At 45.1% G+C, this 15,374-nt stretch overlaps 1 long non-coding RNA gene across 1 annotated transcript in view; it reads left to right on the top strand.

Annotated features, from left to right (window-relative positions):
- The window catches only part of LOC137232007 (uncharacterized), a 47,164-nt gene that overhangs the window by 10,745 nt on the left and 21,045 nt on the right, over positions 1-15,374 (top strand). The gene's annotated exons all lie outside the window — the stretch shown is intronic.

Raw genomic sequence — 15,374 nt, 5'->3', positions numbered from 1 at the left:
ATCTGGTCCATTAGGAATGCCGTCCTTTGAAGCCAGTTATTCATCTAGTGGGCTAGTGTGAGGTTTCTAGAACCTCAGGCACAGACGTCCCTGGAATTCTCTGTGCTCAGAGACTCAGAGATATAGGCTATGGGGCTTGGGTGGGGCATCTCAGACCCAACGTTTTTCACGAACCCACATTCACGGGGAGCTTCTTGTAAACGCCCATTTGCTTATTCATGCACTCATTCGTGCATATGTGTGTTCGTTCTGGCACTCTGCCTCTCTCTCTCCCAGGCTCCTGGCTGGTCAGAACAGTCACTCATGCTCACACTTGCAAATAACCCCTTACATGCTCAAATGCAACCTTATTTTTGTCATGGTTAGAGTGACAGGAGAAAAGAAGATGCGAGTTGTAAGACTCGGAGCATAAAGTTTGGGTTCAGGGAGGAGCCCCTGTGCTCTCACGTATGCCTGCGCACGCACACACACACACACATACACACACTCTCTCATACTCACACACATACACTCACACACTCTCTCATACACACACACACACACACACACACACACACACACACACACACTCATGCACTGTCTCATACTTACACAAGCGGCAGCTGCCTCTCCTTTTCAATGCTCACATCTCCTTACCTTTATCCCTCTCTCTGCCTCTCCTACCAACACCTCTAATCACCCATCAGCTCTGTCCAGACTCCGGCTCCCTGCTGCAGCCTTCCTAAAGCAGCCCCAATGTTCCCCTCCCCCACCTCTTCTCCAGAAACCACGCCCCCTGCCCCTTCTTCCCCTGCTCCAGCCCCCAGCCAGCACACAGGCATGCGCACTCAACTTCCTCTCAACCAACCCTATCTCTCCTATACAGCCGCCCAGCTCCAGCTAAAATGACCCAGCATTTGGCCCAAGACCCCACCCTTCACTCAGTCCCCAGGGCTGAGAATCAGAAGGATAGACTTCTGACATCCAGGAGTTGTGTTGTAGGCTCCTATGCGCGTGGGGACCCAGGTGGACCCTCATGACTATGTGCCCTCCCCCTACTCACCTATGCTGACTTTCTTCTCCTTAGATAGGACTCAGAGTAAAACGTCCTCAAGTTTGCATGGCCACAGTCTTAAACTGAGCTTGAACCCCCAATTCCCAAAGCAAGGAAGTTTTATCTTTGCTGATCCCAAATTTTAGTCTCAACATTCATTCATTCGCTCATCAGTTTGTTTGTTCTTACAGCCTTATGTGCTATGCCTGGTGCTGGGCACCAGCATATAGAAATGAGATACAGTTGTCACTTCAGACCTCTCAGCCCCCATAAGACATAGTATGCTTTCCTTATTCACCCTTCCTTTTTCATATTCTCCCCCAGTTTGACACTGCTCCTCAGACCCCTGAGTTCAGAGGCTGTCTCTCCTCCCAACACACATGGTATCTTCCTTCCTTTCTTTCCTCCATCAGAACAGTAAATGGCTTCAGGACTCAGGGAAAATCTCATTTATCTCTTGTGGAGACTTCATGTGCTTGGAATAAATGCTTCTATTAAATCCCTGCTGTGTCCCTAGCCCTGAGTGAGGCCTTGTGAAAAGTGCAATCACTGATAGTTGTGCTGACAAGGATATAAAAACCCAAATGCTCTCATTCCATTGACAGACAGGTATAAACTGGATCCAATGTTTCTGAGGGAAATTTGGAAGGATTTATCAAAATCTCTAAAAATGTGTATACGTTAATTAGGCTTTTATGTACAAAATAATTTAACATAGCAGGATATTTTTGTGTCTTTCTATTTTGGATTTTAAAAAATTAAGTTCTAATTTACATAGAGTAAAATTCACCCTTTTCAGTAGAAAGTTCTGGGAGTTTGAGAAACCCATGGGAACTTGTAACCACCACCATAATCAAGATATAGAAGTGTTTCATTACCCGCCAAAGTTTCCTCGTGTCCTTTTTTAGGTCTCCCCTTGCTCCACCCTCAGTTCCTAGGAAACTGATCTGTTTTTTTTTTTCCCTCTATAGTTTTGCCCTTTCCAGAATGTTATAAAAATGGACTGGTACAGTGTGTAGCATATATTTTTTATTGAAGTATAGTTGATTTACAATGTTGTGTTAATTTCTGCTGTATAGCAAAGTGATTCAGTTATACATATATACATTTTTTATATTCTTTTCCATTATGGTTTATCACAGGATATTAAATATAGTTCCCTGTGCTATACAGTAAGACCTTGTTGTTTATCCATTCTATATATAATAGCTTACATCTGCTAATCCCCAACTCCCAATCCATCCCTCCCCCAACCCCCTCTCCCTTGGCAACCACAAGTCTGTTCTCTGTCTGTGAGTCTGTTTCTGTTTGGTTGATAAGTTCATTTGTGTCATATTTTAGATTCCACATATAAGTGATATATGGTATTTGTCTTTCTGACTTACTTCACTTAGTATGATAATCTCTAGTTCCATCCATGTTGCTACAAATGGCATTATTTCATTCTTTTTTATGGCTGAGTAATATTCTATTGTATATATGTACCACACCTTCTTTATCCTTTCATCTGTCAATGGACATTTAGGTTGTTTCCATGTCCTGGCTATTGTAAATAGTGCTACTATGAACATAGGGGTGCATGTATCTTTTTGAATTATAGTTTTGTCCGGATATATGCCCAGGAGTGGGATTGCTGGATCATGTAGCAACTCTAGTTTTCTGAGGACCCTCCATACTGTTTTCCATAATGGCTGCACCAACTTACATTCCCACCAACAGTGTAGGAGGGTTCCCTTTTCTCCAGCCAAGCATATTAAGTTGGCTTCTTTCACTTAGTATGAGGCATTTGAGATGTTGTGTGTTGAATATATCAGTACTTTGTTTCTTTTTACTTCAAAGCAGGACCCCATTGTATGGATGTATCACAATTGTTTATACATATCCCTCCCAGGTCAGGGACAATCAGATTTGGTTTCCAGTTTGGGGTTATTCCAAATAAGTTAGAAAGAGAAAAATAAATATCATATATTAACGCATATATGTGGAATCTAGAAAAATGGTACAGATGAACTGGTTTGCAAGGCAGAAGTAGAGACACAGATGTAGAGAACAAACATATGGACACCAAGTGGGGGAAGCAGGGGGGTGGGGGGGGATGGATTTGGAGACTGGGATTGACACTAACATGTATAAAATAGATAACTAATAAGAACCTGCTGTGTAATAAATAAATAAATAATTAATTTTTTTTAACTACTACAAATATTTATACACAGGTTTTTGTGTGAACATAGGTTTACATTTCACTTGGGTAAATACCTACAGTGAAATTGCTGCGTTGTATGGTAAGATTATGTTTAATTTTAAAGAAACTGACTAATTGTTTTTCAAAGTGGCTGCACCGTTTTGCATTTGCATTGATGTTCCTGTTGCTCCCTATCCTTCCTAGCATTTTATTGTTGCCAGGTATTTTTTCTCCCATTCTAATAGTGTGCAGTAGTATTCATTGTGATTTTAGTTTGCATTTCTCCAGTAACTAACGATACTGAGTATATTTTATTGTGTCTATTTGCCATCAACATATCTTCTTTGAGATGGGTCTCTTCAGATTTTTTTCATTTTTATTTGTTTGTTTTCTTCTTAATGAGTTTGAGGGCTCTTTAGTCTAATATGTCTTTTTTAAATAAATTTATTTATTTTATTTATTTATTTATTTTTGGCTGCATTGGGTCTCCGTTGCTGCGCACAGGCTTTCTCTAGTTGCGGCGCGTGGGCTTCTCATTGCGGTGGCTTCTCTTGTAGAGCACAGGCTCTAGGCGCACGGGCTTCAGCAGTTATGGCACACAGGCTCAGTAGTTGTGGCTCACGGGCTCTAGAGCGCAGGCTCAGTAGTTGTGGCACACAGGCTTAGTTGCTCTGCGGCATGTGGGATCTTATCGGACCAGGGACCGAACCCGTGTCCCCTGAATTGGCAGGCGAATTCTTAACCCCTGCACCACCAGGGGAGTCCCCACAAACATCGTATATCAGCCTTATTGAGATATAATTCACATAATATAAAATTGACCCATTTAAAGTATACACTTCAGTGTATCACAGTCCAATTTTAGAACATTTCGTCACCACAGTCCAGTTTTAGAACATTTCGTCACCCCAAAATGAAGCCCCATGCCATTTAGCAGTCACATCCTGCATTAGTTTCCTATTACTGCAAATGTGGTGGCTTAAGACAATAGAAATGTATTCTCTCACAGTTCTGGAGGCCAGAAGTCTGAAGTCAGTATCACTGACCCAGGATCAAGGTATTGGCGAGGCTGTGATCCCTTCAGAGACTCTAGGGAAGAATCTAGCCCTTGCTTCCTCCAGCTTCCAGTGGGTGCCAACATTCTTTGGCTTGTGACTGTATCACTCCAGTCTTCAAAGCCAGCATCTTCAAATCTCTCTGTTCCATCTCCGCATCACCTTCTCTTCTGTGTGTGTTCAGACCTCCCTCTGTCTCCTGTTATAAGGATACATGTGAATGCGTTTAGTGCCAGCCACATAATCCAGGATAATCTCCCCATCTCAAAATCCTTAACTTACCACATCTGCAAAGCCCCTTGGTTTGCCATATGAGGTAACATTCACAGGTTCTGGGGATTAGGATGTGGATATCCTTGGGGAGGCCACTTTCCAGCTTATCACTCTCCCTTTTCCTGCCTCTCCCCACACTGCAGCCCCAGGTGACCACTACTTTCTATCTTTATAGATTTGCCTCTTCTGGACAATTCAAGAAAACGAAATCATACAGTATTGGTGCTTTGTGATCGGCTCCTTTAGGGTAGTGTTTTTGAGATTTGGCCATGTTGTAGCAGTACTTTCTGCAACGTTATATCAGTACTTCACTGCTTTAAATAGCTGAATAATATTCCATTGTATGGATATACATTTTGTTTATCCACTCATCAGTCAATAGACATTTTATTTGTTGAAATTAACAATATGATCCTAAAATTTAGACAGAGATGCAAAGGTTATGGAATAGCCAAAACAATCTTGAAAAAGAAAAACAGGTTGAAATACTTACATTATCTGATGTAAATATTTGCTACAGTAATCAAGACAGCGTGGTATTCGTGTAAGGACAAATAGATCAATAGAATAAAATAGAGGATCCAGAAATAGGCCCACATATACAGTAAATCAATGTTTGCTAAAGGTAATTAAATAAGAAAAAAAGTCTTTTTAAAAAATTGATGCTTAAACAACTGGATCAAGGACAAAAGTGAACCTCAAGTCTTGCCTCATATAATATATGAAAATTAGTTTAAAATGGACCATAAACCTAAATGTAAAGACTAAAACGATAAAGCTTCTAGAATGTCATTGTAGAGGAAAATAAGAGGCTGTTCCTCTTTTAAAAAATTAAAAAAAAGAAAAAAGCCTCACATTAGAGAGTATCTTCATGACTTTGGGCTAGTCAAATGTTTTCTAGATAGGACACAAAAAACGCTAAGCACAAAATTTCAAATTTTGATTAGCTAGACTTAATGAGAAATGAAAATTTTGCCCATCAAACACCTATTTAAGGAAACAAAAAGGCCAGCTATGGATTGGGAGAAAGAACTTGAATCCAGCATATATAAATAACTTTGCTGTATACCTGAAACTAACACATTGTAAATCAACTATACTTCAAAAAAAATATGCTTTTGAAGCAAAAAGCTGGGCCCTCCCTGGGGGTCCAGAGGTTAAGACTCCATGCTTCCACTGCAGGGAGTGCAGGTTCAATCCCTGGTCGGGGAGCCAAGATCTCACATGCCACATGGCGTGACCAAAAAATTTTAAAAAAAGAAAAAAGCCTCACTTGCTCCCTGTGGCCCAACTCCTCCCCATCTCCACAGCTCACACCTTCCACCCCGTCACACTCCTTCACTGTTGCTGGGGGAGCCTGAGGATGCCCAAAATGAAACCGTGGTGAAGTAAGAGGCTGTTCCTCTTTTCTTTCACTTTGTGTTCTGCCTGTGAGTGGTCAGGGGGCCCTTGGTGGCCTGAGCTGGGTCCTGAGTTCCAGGCATGGGGGAGGTCAATGATGTGTTTCCACCCTGGGAGGTTTGGGGGGGGCAAGGTTTTAATTCAAGGAACTATAAAGATGGTTCCTAGGAAATGATTGAATAAATAAATAAATGGGGGGAAACAGACAAATCTCCCATGCAGAAGAATTCCAAATAATTTATGTAGATACTCTGCCCTCAAGGAGGGAAAGCATAACTCCCCACCCCCTAAGTGTGGGCCATCCATAGTGTCCAAAGAGGACAGCATGGAGAAGGGGGGAAGAGTAACTTTATGGTAGACGAGACTGACGGTCACCACCTCAGCCTGGTGATCAAGGTTAAGATCAAGAGTGATAATCACATTGATAGCATGAACCCTTGATCAGATGTGATGAGAACAGCATTTTACCCCTGCAGTCTTCCTCCCCCAAACCCCTAACCCCATGAGAAAAAACATCAAACAACTCTCAAATGAAAGACTTTATGAAATACCTGGCCAGTACTCCTCAAAACTGTCAAAACCATCAAAAATAAGGAAATTTTAAGAAATGGTCACAGACAAGAAGAATCTAAGGAGACATGCAGATGAGGTGTCCTGGGTGGGACCCTGGAGCAGAAAAAGGACATTAGGTAAAAGCTAAGGAAATAATGAATGAAGTACGAACTTTAGTCAATAATAATATATCATTATTGGTTCAGTAATTATGACAAATGTACCATATTAATGTAAGATATTAGCAATAAGGGAAACTGGGTGTGGGATATATGGGAACTCTGTGTAATATCCTCATTTTTCTGAACCCTAAAACTACTCTAAAACAAAAAATTTCACTTAAAAAGGGAGAGAGACTATTTGCACAAAATATTTATAAGTACTTGATAACTAACAAAGAAAACGTTTTTAAAACACTTAGTTTGATTAGGCTTAAAGAACACCGAGTAGGGTCATTTTAAGTGACTAGTTTACCTGAGGTGGGTTTGCTGCACTGCACACCGGTCAGGCATACATTCCAGTGGGTGTTGAATTCACTGTTTTTCCCAGTTGGTTATAACCCAGCCCTCCCTGGGTGTGTTTGGTATTCACAGTGTCCTGTTCAGGTAACGTAATTATCTCAGCTCCCTAAAATGAGCAGAAGTCTCCCTGCCCTGGTCCTGCTGCGGAGCTGGGCCTCCAGGAGCCCCAGGGAGAAGGGTGACAACAGGAGAGAGGAGTTGGGAAGCTGGAGTTTCTGAGGAAAGTAACGAAGAGACCTGGAGGCCAAGTGGTCACTAGGCACCCAGAGAAGAGGGGACAAATTGAGGAGGGGTCTACAGCTACTTGTCCCTGACTGTGTGTCTTGCTTACTGAGCTCACGAGAGTGCTCAGCTCCCCTACATTAACTGGACTTCACTGCTCAGTTAGAGGCCGGGTCTGCGTTAAGACCCCATTATCTGTGCCCACCCTGTCTCTAGCCCCCAGGGTGTCCAGTCGCCTTACGGTACCACTCCATGCTGGTCGTGCCTCAGGCTGCTGGAGCTTGTCCCCTTCTCCAGCCCCTGGAATGCCTCTGAGGGCTACTCCCCAACTAGCCTCACTTGTGTTGGGCCACAAGGGGGCCCTCTTGCAAGAAGCTGGTGCAGACGACTCCAGCCTGCAGCCACCATCCGACCCTGCCCTGAGCACGTAGCGTCTGGCTGCACTCTGGCCCTGATTCTGTGCTGTGTTCTGTCACCACCCTGTTGTGGACATTCTTCCATCCTCTCTAGACAGCCTGCGAGTCCCCCGAGGGCCAAGGGGGCTTAACTTAACCGCGTGAGCCCTGCTTTGCTCAACTCTGCATCGCTGTTCACGCATGTGCCTTGATCGCGTGCAGAGGGGACCCCAGAGCGGGTCTCCAGCCTTTTTTCTTTTGGAGGCTGAGCTGAAGAGCAGGCCAGTGACTTGCCCACGTTTCACAGACTTCACAGACAGATATCAAAGCCGAGCTGGTCACTTGGACCCTGTCCTCCAACACCCAGCCCCCCAGCGCTTTGCCCACTGCCGAGCAGCCCCCATGCACCCTGGCTTCCGGCAGTGTATCCCCCTCATCCATCCAAATGGGCCACACTTGCACTTGCTTTGTGCGAGGGCAAGAAGGCTTTGGAGGAGACTTGAGGGGAATAGGGCAAAAGGACTGAAGCACCAAAATAATATAAACCCTTTCTCCGAGAATGGAAAGTACAAAATCAGAAGTGTGATTCTCTAAGAGGAAAATCTGCTTTAGTTAAATGGAAATGCTAAAGCAAACTACCCAGGTGTGAAAGTACAGTGTGCTATAAAAAGTTTTCATCTGTATTAGTAAGACACTAAATTTATAACAAGGAACTGAAAGCTTTGTTAGCCGGCCAGTTATGTTGAAACAGAAATACAGAAAGCAGTGCTGTCTGACACAATTTCCTGCAATAATGGAGGTGTTCTGTACCTGCCCATCCAGCACAGTAGCCGCTCGCCACGTGTGGTTGTTCAGCTCTGACATGAGGCAAGTGCAACTGAGGAGCTGATTTCTTATTTTTCGTTGAATTTTAATTAACTTAAATGCAAACAGGCACATGAGGTTAATGGCTAGAGTACTAGCACAGCTCTAAATGACGGAGGTGGACTTTAACAAGACCCTGCCACCATCCTAAGGGGCAGATTTCTCTGTTGTGTCCTGTTTGTGTCAAAACTGTAAAGCTAATAGAAGATAATGTGTGAGAATATCTTCATACATTGTCTAAAAGACAATATTCAGAATATGATTGTGCTTCAGATTGGGAAGGACATCTTAAATAAGATCCCAAAGCATAAGTCATAAGGGGGAAATGGATGGATTTAATTACATTGTCCAGTGCTGGCTTCTCAAATATCCCCAGCACAACGTGTTAATAAGAGAAAGCTGAGCTTATTGGAGGCCAAGGAGAACTCAGCCTCAACAGAGCTCTGAGAGCGGCTTAGATAAGGCAAGGTCCGAATGTACTGGGAAGTTTGGTTCAAGGCAAGTCTTTCAAAGACGGGGCTGGATTAAGATTGAGGAAGGATCCCAATATAATAGCCCCAATTGGTAGAAACAGCAACCCCTACCCCAAAAGACCTGCACTTGGTTCCTAAAGTACTCGTTTCTGATTTTATGAAGTTCTGAAAACTCTCAATTTACAGGATGCTAAAGTGGAACTATTTTTACTTTCGTGACTGCCGTGGAAGGTGAATTTTCCAAATGTCACTGCACAATGAGTGATCATGTCAGTATCCCAGGAATAGAATAAAGTAGATGGATGGGAAATAGGATTCATTTTTTAGAACACACTGAAGTTTCCAAGAAAAGTACCATAAATTTTGGAATTTGTTCTCTGGGTCTGTATCTTTTTATGGCTTGAGGGTGATACATAGCATATAATAATATCCAAAATATTATTTTTGGTGAATAGGAACTTGCTGTTATAACATAACTCTATAATAGATAAAAGAATGTATTTGCCATAACACAACAAAGAGTGGGTGTTTGTTTTCCACTCAATTTGTCTTTCACTGACAGCAAGGAAGAAAATCTTTAAAATTTGAACTGTTTTCATCTCCGTTTTCGCTGAGATCGTTTGGGCAGATGCTGTGGAATGAAATTCCACTCCCACCTCCTTCTCGTGGCCTCTTTATTGTGAAAGGTCTGCACAATCATTTCTCAGGTTTTTGGCAGCTACGGCTCCAGAGGTAATTTAGGCTTTACCAATCAAAGGCATTTGTATGAAACAAATTTGGAACTGAGTTAAGTAGGAAAAAAGGCATCCACTTTGATGGTATAGAGTGTGGCCGACATGGGGTGGGTCTGGAGAAACTATGCCAGTAGCTTCCTGATTTGCAAAGTTTGCTGATTCTTCAGAGTCCTGACTGTGGGAAGAGCAGTGGCCCCTTAATCTCCCCACCCTGTAGTGTGGCTTTGACAGTCATTCCCAGAAGCTCAGAGTAGGATCTGATTCCGTAAACCATTTAATATTCTATTTTTAAAGGATCTCTTTCTACTTAACATAGGTACATTGGATTTTGTTGTCTGCAACTGAACCTTGACTAATGCAAGTCCCAAGGAAATAGATGCCCCATTCCAGAGTGAGCTGGGAGACCAGTGTAACACACGCAAAAAGGTATCTAAACCTTACCCATATCAAGGATATAAAGTTGTGGGGATTTTGAAGATTAGGAGAGGATTTTTGGAGACAGTTTTGGTGTCCTGTGACCCTGGGTGCAGAAGGGAGTGGACACTTGCCCCTTACCACAAGCTTAGGGAGAGGGGCTTCAGGGTCACAACTTGGAGAGCTTGTTAAGCGTCCCCTGGAGTTTGGGAGACACAGCAGACTGGAGTCTGACTCAAACCTGAGAACTACAATGGGCAGAGACTGCCAATGACTAGCTGTCCCCACGGTAGAGTGAAGAAAAGATGGCTGTATGGGGATCCACCAGGGCTCCATGAGTTTGCTGGGGTGAATGAAATGGGTACGTCCCATGGACCAGATGTGGGCTGCACATATGTGAAACCACCAGCATAGGTTTCATAGATCTGGTCCAAAAAGGCTGCCTGAAGTTGGAGAGACCTCAGTGGAGGAAGGAAGCTAGAGGTTGACAGATGTAGGGGAGGAAGAATCATTTTCCCTCTACCCTCTGAGTTCTCAGCTGAGATCCCTGTAATAAAAGAAGATTAATAAGAGAAAAGCAAACAAGCTTTTAAACGTGTATACCTCATGTATATGTGGGAAATACCCAGGGTAAAATGAGGAGCTCCCCAAGAAGTTTAGAACTCTGGCTTAAATACCATATTCAGATACAGACAGAAGAAAAGCACGGGGAGTCTACCTGAACAGGTCCGCTGGCACTAATCCCTTTCTCCTCTCAACCCTCAATACCACTGATCACCCTACACCTGGGTACATCATCGTCGTCCACTATAACTTTTACTGGGCACCTACTGTGCTGTAAATCCTGAGCCAGTAGTTTCCATCAGTCTGCTTCTAAACTCTCAGGACACCCTCTGAAGTAGGTACCATTTACAAATGAATATTTCTGAGTAGGTACTCTTTACAAATGACGAAAATGAAGTTCAAAGAGGAGAGAGGACTTCCTAAGGTCACAGAGGTAGAAAATGGCAGAGATAGGATTTGAACCCAGCTCTGTCTGCCCTTACCTTCTTTCCACATCCCCTCTCTGTGGCTTGCTAGAGTGACCTCCACCGTAGTTTTGCCTTCATGTTGCTGCTTGACCCTTTTGTCGTCATTTGCCTTTTCCTCTATTAAGGCTCCTATGCCTTAGTGCCTGGTTCCTTTAGGGGGAGACTGCCTTACACTTCTTGACATCTCCCAGGATATCAGCACAGCGAGGAGAGATTGTTTGTTTGACTTCACATAATTTTCTCAACCTCAAGATGCTCTAGAAGAACCTCCACCTTCTATTTCATCATCCAATCCCTGATGGGACGGGGTCAACCAGCACAGTCCGCATTCATGACCTTCCTTTCTTGCTTTCCTGTCTCTAACATGTACGTACCCTGATCTCATTCCAGTCCCTCCTTAAGAAATGAGAGAAAACCCCTCTTAGTAGGTACCTCCCCTTGGCCATCTACATCCCTCTCCCTGCCTCTCCTTACCTGAGACCTAGAGCAGCAGCGGTAGCCACGGCCACCCCCAGAGCCCTTCCCCTCACTCCATCCTGCTCCCTGGACCCACTGTGTGCCAGTCGCTTCAGTGCCTTTTCCATTTACTGGAGGATGTTGCCCCACTTGGGTGTTTTCCATCTTCCCTGAGAGGCTTGGTTGTCAGTTTGCAGTTGAGAAACCCTGAGGAAAATGTGATGAGAGGGGGCAGCTCAGGAAAATGCAGAAGAAGAAGGAGAAAAGAGAGATCACTGCCCTCGTGACATCTTCCTTCCTGCTTTCATTTTGTCGCAGCCCAATTGGGCAACACTCAGTAGCTCCCCATTCTCCACCGGAGCAAGTCTAGACCCACCCATCTGATGTCCCACCTCTGCTCCACTCACTTCCTCAGGCCACCAAGACATTCTCATCATTGACCACTGACCGCTACATTCCACAACCCCTCCCACCATTATCCCTGCCTGCCTGACACTGTGCATCCAGATGTGACTTGCCTTTTGAGGCCCGAGTCAAGCCTTCCTGATGACCCACCATCTTTCACGTTATGCCACACCACAGTTCTCAAGGATGGGCATGTGGCTGAATCACTCGGGGAGCTTAGCAAACATACACGTGCCTGGGCTCCACCCCAGACATACTGATTTGGTAAGTCTGGAGAGGGCCCAGGAGCCTGCACTTTAACAAGCAGCCCAGGTGATTCTGAAGCAAGTGGTTCAAACAGAGGATACCTGTAAAGGCTGTGTATGAGTCAGGTGGGCCCCAAAGCATTCCTCAGGTGCTCTCCCTATGTCTGAGGTATGTGCTTCCCTGAGCTCCTAGTCTAGGCATGAGCTTGGAGACCACAATTATAACAGCACTAGGAGTGACCTCCATGGATTGAAGTGCTACTGTGTGCCAGGTGCTTTACGCAGGTTATCTCGTTTAATTCTGTCAGCTTTGGGATTGTGTAATGAATACTTGTCATCTTTTGGCTCTCCAGCACCCAGTAGCTTTCCCGTTTGGGGGATATGCCCCAGTGTTTGGGTCTCACGAGGCCCCCTTCCCTTGAGCATGGAGGCAGATACTTCTTCTGCCCCTTCTCCCTGGCACCTATGGTACAGACATGTGACTTGACCTAAGTATGGGCAAATGCATGATTCTGCCCAGGATTCTGGATCCTAGGGGTGCGATACAAGATGCAGGGCCAGTTGTAAGTGACTTAGAGGCACTTGAAGCACTGAGAGTCCAGGAATAGTATGGTGGCAAGTACTTGGTGGCTTCAAGTGTACAGGGGCAGTGACAACGGCAACACCACTGGACTGTCTCAAGTTATAACTTGGTTTCTGCCATTTTCTAAAACGGGTCCTTCAGCCTTCTCATCGACTCTGTGAGCTACCAATATCTTTCTAAACTCCTTTGCTAGCCAGGATTGGATTCAGTTGGTAGCATCAAGAATCATGACTCTTATTGGTTATTATGCCCTTTTTTTTTTTTTGTGGTACGCGGGCCTCTCACTGTCGTGGCCTCTCCCGTTGCGGAGCACAGGCTCCGGACATGCAGGCTCAGCGGCCATGGCTCACGGGCCCAGCCGCTCCGCGGCATGTGGGATCTTCCCGGACCGGGGCACGAACCCATGTCCCCTGCATCGGCAGGCAGACTCTCAACCACCACGCCACCAGGGAAGCCCTGGTTATTATGCCCTTTGAGGCAGTGAGGAATATCTTCAGGCTGAGGCCTAGCAAGATTAACTGAGTTACTCAAGATCAGACATTCATCAAGGACGTGACAGAGCTGAGATTCAAACCTGGGTCCTGTTTAATTCCAGGCCTGTGTAATTAACCACATAACACTGTTGTGTAGGTCAAGGTCCCAGCAAGAAAGAGGTGGCTCGCTGAAACAGGTGACTGAGAAGTGTTTAATGAAAGTGTGGGTAGAATTCGGGGAAACCACTAAGGGAGGCTGCAGTACCCTGGGGCTGGAGCAGTAGTGAGTGACTACTTGCCGTGGCCTAAAATCAAGGGACTGGAGCACTTGCCCAAACTTGAAGATAACAGCTGTTTGATGCAAGGCTTGAAGGGGCCTTGAGGGCCCCTCGTGCCTCTCCACGGAGAAGGAACCCAGAGGATAAAAACTCTGACCTCATTCTCTTTCCATCCCCTGCCCTTCTTTCTTGCTGCCTACTGGCCAAACCCAGCCAGAAGCTGGTGGGAAAGGGAGCCTGGTCAGTTCCCAGGAACAGACGAGGGAGGAAAAGGATGGAGAGTGGGCCTGATGGTGCAAGTGGGAGAGCGTCCAGTACAACCATTTGCCTTCCAATTTAGTGTGTATAATTCCTCAGGCGAGTTTAATATATTGAACTGAAGTATTATTTCATCTATAATTAAATTAATCACACAAGCACACAAATCATGCAGTTGGTTAACTCAGGATGAATATATAAATGTGTCGTGGTGTTTGGAAAGGAGCACGATGACTCCTTAGAACCCTATCTCCCAAACAAGCTTGAGAACCACCAAGAGACAGCCCGTGCTATGATTCAGTGGGTGTCTGGCGGGGGGGGGACCCCAGGCATCTGCATTTTAATCAAATGCTCCAGGAGTATCTGATGCGGGTGGCCTAAGGACTACAGTTTGAAAGAGACTGCCCTAAAGTGCGCTGCCTCTCCTAGAGAGCATTTAACGGTGGTTCCTCCCTTGCCCTAGCCTTTTTTGTCAACTTCACAAACAGAGGAAACATTGAAACTGCTGAAATGCAGGTCCCAAACAAGCCACCTGAGAAAGCAAACACTGCATGCCATGCACTTACAGCCTCCGTGTGGCTGGGTTCTCTTGGCCAAGAAAATATCAATAGATGTGCTGAGCAGAACAGCTTCTGGATCCAGTGCCTCTCAGAAGACTCTCACCACGGCACCAGGATGACATGAATTCCCTTCATCACCTTCTAATGGACTCAGCTGGATGATCAGAGATAATCTGTATGGGGTCAGTGCCATCCTCTTGGAGGGTTCAGGCCCCAGGTTGGTGAGGAAGTCCTCATATGACGGCAGTGGGGCCAGGGAGGGGAAGACTGTACCTTAGCTCACAGGAGTAGGGGAAGGGCAACCTGATGGTAAGGATGTGTTTTCCTAACACGAGGTGGATTGTGGGTGATAGAGTGTGTTTTCTCTTGGGGAATTTAGGATGACATTGGCCTTGGCCGTTCCTGAATGGGAATGGAAGGACCTATCATCTCTTCCCCACTAATGAGACCCCTTCCCCTTTAGAGTCAGAAGAAGTAGAAAATCAGAAACTAGTGATTTAAATCTGTTGGTGGCCCTGGATGCCTATTTTATGGAAGAGCTTGGGAGTGAAAGGGGAGTTAAAGGAACAGAGAGAGAGGAGGGGGAAAGTGCACATGGGGGACAGCCTCCAGGAGCCTAACTGGTGAGAGCCGGTCACCCACCATCCCTGCCCCTCGTGTGGTACAAGGAAGAAGCATTTAGATAGAGCAGGCTCCCGGTTATTCCATTCTACATGGCTTTTAGGTGCGTGGTCTTCAGTAAAGGAGCTCTAGTTTTTGTTCCTGCCAGTAAGAGGAGATTTACTTCTCACGTGGTCTCCTTCCAGCCACGTACTTCTCTGCCTTCATGGGGCTGTTCTGAGGATCCAGTGGCAAAGTGCATCCCTGATGATGCACACAATAAACGCACGCAGTAGTCAAATGATGATATCCTCCTTTCCGTCCTGTGCCCTGGATCCCAGCTCATCCTCCCAAATGTGGAAT

Source organism: Pseudorca crassidens, chromosome 10 (assembly GCF_039906515.1).
Source record: "Pseudorca crassidens isolate mPseCra1 chromosome 10, mPseCra1.hap1, whole genome shotgun sequence".
NCBI classification, from domain to species: domain Eukaryota; kingdom Metazoa; phylum Chordata; class Mammalia; order Artiodactyla; family Delphinidae; genus Pseudorca; species Pseudorca crassidens.
Note: the sequence above shows the minus strand (reverse complement) of the source record. Positions and strands in the feature narration are given on the sequence as shown.